Here is a 9,154-nt window from a genome sequence, read left to right on the forward strand (position 1 = left end):
TTTGTTTTAAAGACTATACAGAAAAAGAAATTTGACAAAATGGTTTGTTTAAAGCGAGGGGAACTTTTGTTCCATGGTTGTATATACACCCTATATGAAAAATTATTTAGTAATTAAATAAAAAGTAAACAAATTCGGAAAATATTTCTGAAATAAACTTGACCTTTCCTTGTACTGGTGAAAAAATTCCACAAAAAGAAAAAATCTCGTTGACTTCTTCTCAAAAAAGAGAAAAAAATCGGTCAAAATAGTGTGAATAGTGACCTATAAGCAAATAATTTTTTTTCTTTTTGCCCTGAAGTCAACGCTGGTTTTCTATCCGTGAAAATTTATATGCTAGTGCAAAAGAAAGTCAAGTTTAATGTAAAAAAGACTTCCAAACTTTTTTGACTTTTTTTAAATTATCGAATTTGTTTTCCCATATGAGGTGTATATACACCCAGGAACCAAACGGTATTTCCCTTGTTTAAAGGCGATTCATTTATTCAGTTTAGAGATGAAAAGGGAGTTCGAACCATGATTTTGTGGTTGCCCGTGGAATGTATCCTGTTGACAGTTTTATTACATGGTATTCCATACTAGGGAATAGATATTTATTTTCTAGCCTATTTTTTTACGGGGAGTATACTTTTTGTTCCCCGGTATATATGCATCACAAGTAAGGGAAATATTTAGTAAATAAAGTGATAATGGAGAACTTCAGTATATAAGCACATCAACAAAGCCGGGGCAAAAAGGTAAAAATACTGAGGAAATAACAAGTTGACTATGAATTGAAATTTTGCAGGGAATTTGATGGCTTCCGGGGAATGAAATCTGGTTTTTTGGGTATTAGATATCTTCTTTATCAATATTTTTTACCTCCTTTGCGAGAGGTTGCAAGAATGTGGGACCCTACTGTTCTATAAATGCAATACTCTCTTTGGCTTTGGAACATGGTTACAAGGGATTTTCTGGCTGAAAAGTTGGGACACCTCAATTTGGCATATGGAGGACAAATGTGGATGATTGGTGGACAAGGCAAACCGATGCTCACATGCCGGATAGGATAGGAATGGCCTCTTTCACCATGCTGATTTCGTGGTCCATATGGAATGCGCGGAATGCACGAGTATTCCGGCACAAGAGCGCGCCCCCAACGATCTAGCTAAAAAATGAGCTTGGAGGAGGCGGGGCAAAGAATTTTGGTGGTAACTGTATTGGGAGAATATCATTCATGTCGTTTTTTGGGTGAATTGTAACAAACTTTATCATCTACTACTTTATTATTTTATGAGTCAAAAAAAATCCACAGTTTGGATATTTTCGGGAAATTAGTTTTAAAATGAAGGAAATATTTGTTAAAGTGAAACTACATTTATAAGATTTTTGACTGCAGCACGCATCCACGTAGGAAACAGTAAATCATCGTTAAAGCAAACACTTCCACCAAAATCCATTACTGATGAAAGTACTACATCTGCGTCTCGTTTACCATGGACGGAAAGTAAGACTACAGCAAACAAATCAGGCTAACCCCCAAGTGAACAGTGGTGGACTGCAAAAAGTACACAAACACGTCCCACACGCTTTCGACCTGCTCCTGCAAGTCAGGGACAGTTGAGGGTTAGTAGCTGGTTAAATGCTTGTGGGACACACGCCAGGGAACAGGTCGAAATGAATCAAAATACTCGACGAGCTGGTACAGAGATAGATTTAATACAAAACGATAACAGGAACTATACTAATAGCCCGGTGCAGATGAGTGGAACCATAGGGTATTTCCCGTGTTGCAGGATGCAACGTTTCTCTATGGCATACGTGGACCGTGTGTGAGCCACTTGCTGAGCAAACCGATGTGAGCACATGGGGTGTGTGTGTGGCGCATGTGTATATAATGCCGTCCTTGTACCAAACGCTTCAGCCACACAAGAAGCACGTCACCTAGTCCTGGGACTGAACTGAAAGAGCAAGCAAGCAAGCCAAGGTCTGCACTAGTCCTTGTCGTTCATGCGTTCTTCCTTTTTCCCTTTACTTCTACCATCTGATTTTCTCTTCCTTCCTCTCTTTGTGTTATTGCAGCTTGTGGCTCGAGATGGGGCGCGACAGATCTAAGACGTACACTTCCTAGCTAGAGAAGCACATCCAAAAAGATTTGGCTTGGTTTTTTTGGATGTGCTTCTCTAGCTAGGAAGAAGGAATGTATACATGGCTATGACGGTACATCCCACCATCATCTTCTCCTTCTCCGGCTCTTATGCCAACTTGCTAGCATTTTGCGCTATTTTTTTTCACTCCAGCCACCGGAATGTGACTCGTCGTAGGCATCTCCGTTGCTAGGATGGTATGCAAGTGTCCTAGCAAGCGTTCAAGCACACGCTGGTATGTCTATCTTCCTACCACATGGTTTTAGATCTACACATTTGGCTACCTCCCTAGGGTTTAGCTCGATGTAATTTCCATCTCCCATGTCCATTTAACATTGTTTGGGGATCTATTCTACAGAGTAGTGCCATGGAGAAGATACGGTTACTGTTTCCGTGGACCTTAATCTTACACAGTTCCTCCATCACAATTCCAGCGACCACACCTTTGATTTGAGGGTTCCATTCCCCAACAAGGGATTGAAGCATCAAAGAGTTGAACTTGAAGGCAAGAAGGACACACACCCCCATGTGCTCACATCGGTTTGCTCAGGAAGCGGCTCACACACTGTCCACGTATGCCATAAAGAAACGTCGCATCCTGCAAGCAACACCACACTTTGCAATCGCATTATCTTGTCATTTCATTTCATTTTTTTTCTATATGGCGCACACAACTACTCCCTTCGTTGAAATATAAGATGTTCTAACTTTTTTCTGATTCAGATGAGTATGTATATAGACTCATTTTAATGTATTTGTACAATCCATATTGAAATATTCAAAACATTTTATATTTGTGAACGGAGGGAGTAGTATTAAGAAACGAGACACAATCGACCACGTGGTGAAGAACAACACAAAAAACAGCTAAGATAATTATTAGTATGATACACACATCTGGGCAAATATTTTCGCTTGACCTTAGAACTTTTCCAGTAAAGACAAACACACGGACGTAAAAACACGTGGAAAGTACAAATTCATCACTAAGGAAACACATCTAATTAAGAGCATCTCTATTAGACCCCTTAGACCGCGGAACTGGAAACGTTGGTTGAAAACACGTTTTAAGGGTCGATTTAAGCTGCGGCCGAACAGATCCCTCAGATTTAAACTGTAAAACTGAATATTCGCTTATGTTTTTTCCTATGTCTTTTTTTCCTCTCGCCCTTGTCCACGGTTAGCTAGCTCGCTCCTACGAAGCCGGCGGACAGCGCACGAAGCGGCCAAATACGGAGCAGCCAGCGTCCATGTGACGCCCGGATAATCATGCTACAGTAATCCTACGCTAATCGTGCCATGTCACTTCGATTACTGTTGCTAATCTCGCGTTAGTTCGAAACCGATTCTAATTCAAATCCAAAATCAAGCAAACAATAAAAGTTTTCAAATATTAAAATTAAAATGTTCAGAGTGAACCAAATATTGCATAGATAATTACAGTGGAGAAACCACACCTTTATAAAATGTTTAAATAATATGAGATGAATAAAACAGCAGCAAAAATAATTATTTAAATACCTTTTGTAATTAATAAAATGTCAAACTAATTTATTGAGGACTGGACTTGTTGAGTATGGACTAAGTTGAAGTGCTAATTTATATACAAAGTATATATTTTACTAAAACAAAAATAAAAGGATACAAAACTATAACAGAAAAAGTAAAATAAATAAAAGTAAAAAAAAAGGAAGAGAAAGCCCCTCCCCTCCCCTGGGCCACTTGGCCCAGTTGGCCTGCTGGCCCAGCAGCCCACCTCCATCCCTCCTGCTACCTCGCTACAGTGAGGGCAGGGGGCGTGGAGGCCATCTGCCGGCTCCCCCTCACCTACAAGACCACGGCGCCCCTCCCCCTCGAACCCTAGGACGCCCCTGCCTCTTCCCCCTTCCTCCTCGCGCCGCGCCTCGCTCTCCCTCGACGCGCCCGCTCGCCCGAAACCTCCGACGCCATGGCCGACCCCGTCCACGCGACCACCGTCGTCCCCGCGTGCTTGGAGCTTGACCAGGAGCTCCGTTCGCCTCCGCTGCATCGTCCACGAGCACCGTCCCGAGTTAGGACGCCTCCAAGCCTCGCCATCATCTTCTTCTTCCCGTCTGCACCGCCACGGTCCTCGCCTCGATTCGTCGCCTCCCGAGCTCCCTCGGCCTCCCCGACCATGTCCCCGGCTCCATGGTGAGCTCCTCCCCTGTATCCCCCTTATACCCCCTCGATTTAGTCGCCATATGCCACTGTCACTGCCGCGCCCGAAGTTTGCTGTGCGTGTGCGCTCGTCGTGCTCCGCCGTCGTCGCCCCCAACCGCCCCGCCTCCATCACCGAGCCGCCGCGGCCGCCTCTGCTTCGCCTCCGCCGCTCCGCGACCGGCTCCCCCGGGGCTCGGCCTCTGCCCCGCGGTGCCGCGCCCCGCACCTGGCCGTGCCCGCAGCCGCCTGGATCGCCGCCGTCCTGCGCCCCGACGGGGACCGCCCTCGCCCCGCGGCCATCCCCTGTGCCCGGGCGGGCCTCGCCCCGTCACCGCCCGCATGCGCCACCGCGGCGCCTCCTGCCTTCGGCCGCCGCAGGCCCCGCCCCACCGCACCTTGCTCGCCGGCGGCGCGCCTTGGCCGCGGCCACGCCTCGGGCGTGTGCTCGCGAGCCCTGGCGGGTTCGTCCCGCCCCGCCACCCGTTACGCCCGCTCCGCCGGGCCCCTGTACCACTGACCAGTGGGTCCTCCCCCCTGTGTCAATGACAGGTGGGCCCCCGCGCCCACAGAACAAAAAAATAAATAAAATAATAATAATAATAATTAATAATAAAAATATAAATATAAATAAAACAAATAATAAAAATAAATCTAATTAATTAACTTAATTAATTAAGTTAATTAATCATGTTTAAATTAATCTAATTAGTTAGTTAATTTAATTACACAGTAGATAATTAGCTAACAGCCCTGACAGGTGGGACCCACCTGTCAGGTTGACCAGGTCAACGTTGACTGCTGACGTCAGCATGACATCATGCTGATGTCATAAATCCAAATTTCGAATTAAATTAAATAATTAATTAAATTCTAGAAATTATTAAAATCTTTAGAAAATCATATCTTTTAAACCGTAGCTCAGATGGAAATACTTTCTACATGATAGTTGCTCAGAACGACGAGACGAATCCGAATACGCAGTCCGTTCGTCCGCCAGACGTCCCTAGCATAGCAAACTTGCAACTTTCCCCCTCCGTTTCATCTGTCCGAAAAATGCAAACTTCGGGAAAACTTTCCCGGATGTTTCCCCCCTTTGCCGATATCTCCTACTACCGCGTTAGGGCACACCTAGCACCGCGTATTGTCATGTTACGCTTTGTGTTGTTTTGATTGCTCTGTTATTTATTGTGTTCCCCCTCCGTTATTTCTTTCCGGTAGACCCCGAGACTACCGGCGACCCCCAGTTCGACTACGGAGTTGACGACCCCTACTTGCCAGAGCAACCAGGCAAGCCCCCCCCCTTGATCACCAGATATCGCCTATTCTTCTCTATACTGCTTGCATTAGGGTAGTGTAGCATGTTACTGCTTTCCGTTAATCCTATCCTGATGCATAGCCTGTCATTGTTGCTACAGTTGTTACCCTTACCTGCTATCCTACTGCTTAGTATAGGATGCTAGTGTTCTATCAGTGGCCCTACACTCTTGTCCGTCTGCCATGCTATACTACTGGGCCGTGATCACTTCGGGAGGTGATCACGGGTATATACTATATACATTATATACATGACACATGTGGTGACTAAAGTCGGGTCGACTCGAGGAGTACCCGCAAGTGATTCTGATGAGGGGGCTGAAAGGACAGGTGGCTCCACCCCGGTAGAGGTGGGCCTGGGTTCCTGACGGCCCCCGACTGTTACTTCGTGGCGGAGCGACAGGGCAGGTTGAGACCACCTAGGAGAGAGGTGGGCCTGGCCCTGGTCGGCGTTCGCAGATACTTAACACGCTTAACGAGTTCTGGGTATTTGATCTGAGTCTGGCCATTTGGTCTATACGCACTAACCATCTACGCGGGAGTAGTTATGGGTATCCCGGCGTCGTGGTATCAGCCGAAGCCTTCGTGACGTCAGCGACTGAGTGGCGCGCGCCGGATTGGACTGGAACGCCACTAGGCTAGGTCTGCTTCCGGCCGCGTACGCAACGTGCAGGTGTGCATAGGGCGATGGGCCCAGACCCCTGCGCGCATAGGGTTAGACCGGCGTGCTGACCTCTCTGTTGTGCTTAGGTGGGGCTGCGACGTGTTGATCTTCCGAGGCCGGGCATGACCCAGAAAAGTGTGCCCGGCCAAATGGGATCGAGCGTGTTGGGTTATGTGGTGCACCCCTGCAGGGAAGTTTATCTATTCGAATAGCCGTGTCCCTCGGTAAAAGGACGACCCGGAGTTGTACCTTGACCTTATGACAACTAGAACTGGATACTTAATAAAACACACCCTTCCAAGTGCCAGATACAACCCGGTGATCGCTCTCTAACAGGGCGACGAGGAGGGGATCGCCGGGTAGGATTATGCTATGCGATGCTACTTGGAGGACTTCAATCTACTCTCTTCTACATGCTGCAAGATGGAGGCTGCCAGAAGCGTAGTCTTCGACAGGATTAGCTATCCCCCTCTTATTCTGGCATTCTGCAGTTCAGTCCACTGAGATGGCCCTTTACACTTATATCCATGCATATGTAGTGTAGCTCCTTGCTTGCGAGTACTTTGGATGAGTACTCACGGTTGCTTTTCTCCTTCTTTTCCCCTTTCTATACCGGATTGTCGCAACCAGATGCTGGAGTCCAGGAGCTAGAGATCCCGAGGATGGTTCTACGTGGAGTTCGGCTTCGAGGAGTAGTTAGGAGGTCCCAGGCAGGAGGCCTTGCCTTTTCGATCGTTGCTACTTTTGTGCTAGCCTTCTTAAGGCAAACTTGTTTAACTTATGTCTGTGCTCAGATATTGTTGCTTCCGCTGACTCGTCTATGATCGAGCACTTGTATTCGAGCCCTCGAGGCCCCTGGCTTGTATTATGATGTTTGTATGACTTATTTATGTTGTAGAGTTGTGTTGTGATATCTTCCCGTGAGTCCCTGATCTTGATCGTACACATTTGCGTGCATGATTAGTGTACGGTCAAATCGGGGGCGTTACAGTCCAGGACAACTCGCACGAAGCCGTCGGCGTCCAGGACATCGTCAAATCGCTAGCTCCTGTCGCCAGGCTGCCGGGGGGGGGGGGGGGGGGCAGGCGGCCCGCGTCCCATCCGCCGGCGTTCGGGGACAGGCGGGCAGACGCGAACGGATCATGGAGATGTTTCTGTGGCAGTTGGGCTCCCGCCAATTGCTTTCTTCCAATACAGGGCACCGTAGAAGCGGAGGCGGCAGATTGGAAGGAGCTTTTTAGCGCACCCTTTAAAAAAAATAAAGAACAAAGGTGTATGATTTGTCTGTTCGGACTACTTTTTTCTTCCAAAACTAAAAACTGACGGTTATTTTACAGTTCGGTGGGATGTAAGAGGTCTACTAGAGATGCTGACACAACTAAACACCGACAGCCAGTTGCATACACTTCATTATGAGACAGTGCTTGGTAAATAAATCTAGAGCTTGCGACGACCCCTGCATGAAGGGCTCACGGTGTCGTCTTCTTCACACCCAGCTTCATCTAGGCCCTGACATGTGGCCCCCCTCCGCCAGCTCGTGTGCATCAACTGCTTTGCCCACGAGTCGAATTCCATTGTCTCTTCCTCCAAGGAGAAAAATGCAAGCTCCACAATATGCTCAGCCTGCAAACAAACACATAAAGATCATCTACAACCAAGAACCGCTAATCTGAGCCCCTATAAGCGCCTCGTGCCCACGGATAGTGAATAGGCGGGCATCGAATCTTGGCATTGGTAACCACGGTCTCTACTTTCGAAATAACAAATACATGCAAACACATGCAAATCGATCATTTTGGTCAAACATAGTTTAGTATACACAAATACAAACAGTTCGTACTTAACAATACAATAATCCAAACATAAATATTGTTCATAGTGCATAATTAATAAATTAAAAGGCAAGTTTACTCATTTCTAGTGTGCGTCGACATATGCTCGACAAGATCATCCACAAGTTTCATATGCATCTGTTAATCTCATAGTTGTCGATGCATCTTCAGAAAGTTGGCAATGCTCTCCGCCTCTTGTTTCAGAGGTGGACCTGAACATCGGGCTTCTCGAAATCATGCGTGCGTGCTGTCACTTCACCCTCATCCTCGACAATCATGTTGTGTAAAATTACACAACATGTCATGAGCTGCCAAAGTGTCTCTGGTTCCCACATCATCGCAGCTCCACGAAGAATACCCCAACGAGCTTGGATTCCAAATACCCTCTCCACATTCTTCCTAGCTACCTCTTGCATTGTTGCAAAGCGGGTTTGTTTGTTGCCTTGGGGATCAGATATGGTCTTCACAAGCATTGCCCACTGAGGATAGATACCATCAGCAAGGTAGTACCCCATGGTGTAGTTGTGTCCGTTCACGGTATAATTGGAGCACATTGATGTCAATTGCAGGAACCTAGCGTGCTAAAGAAAGTATGCCAAATCCACAAGTCCTGCGATGCCACTACTTCAAGTATGAAGGTGGCTTTTTTGACATGACCCTGGCATTTCCCACACAAACCTTTTGAGCAATTCTTCCATTGCTAGTGCATGCAATCAAGTGAACCTAACATACCTGGGAATCCTCTTGCTGCTCCAAGTAACAACAATTTTTTGTGTCCGCCACAGTTGGCTCTCTAAGGTACTCTCGTCTGAACACCTTCACCATAGTGCGTGAAAATTGCACGTGGTGTTCAGACCGTGGTTTCTCCCATCTGAAATCCTGCATCTGCTGCTTTGCCATAAGCAAGCATCCTGAGAGGAGACATGCATTTCTATAGAGGAGGGAAGGAAAGTTTTCCGCAATAATACTTCCTCAATTTGAAGTTTTCATCAGCCTTCTCCATGCCTTCCACTACCCGCAAGTACAAGTTTCTGCTC

At 46.8% G+C, this 9,154-nt stretch overlaps 1 long non-coding RNA gene across 1 annotated transcript; it reads left to right on the forward strand.

The window, feature by feature from the left end:
- Positions 1-1,896: 1,896 nt before the first annotated feature.
- Positions 1,897-2,919, forward strand: LOC123142227 (uncharacterized). Its single transcript, XR_006470553.1, has 3 exons — positions 1,897-1,966; positions 2,062-2,361; positions 2,485-2,919. It is a non-coding gene; the product is annotated as an uncharacterized lncRNA (long non-coding RNA).
- Positions 2,920-9,154: the final 6,235 nt, after the last annotated feature.

Source organism: Triticum aestivum, chromosome 6D, assembly GCF_018294505.1.
Source record: "Triticum aestivum cultivar Chinese Spring chromosome 6D, IWGSC CS RefSeq v2.1, whole genome shotgun sequence".
NCBI classification, from domain to species: Eukaryota; Viridiplantae; Streptophyta; class Magnoliopsida; order Poales; family Poaceae; genus Triticum; species Triticum aestivum.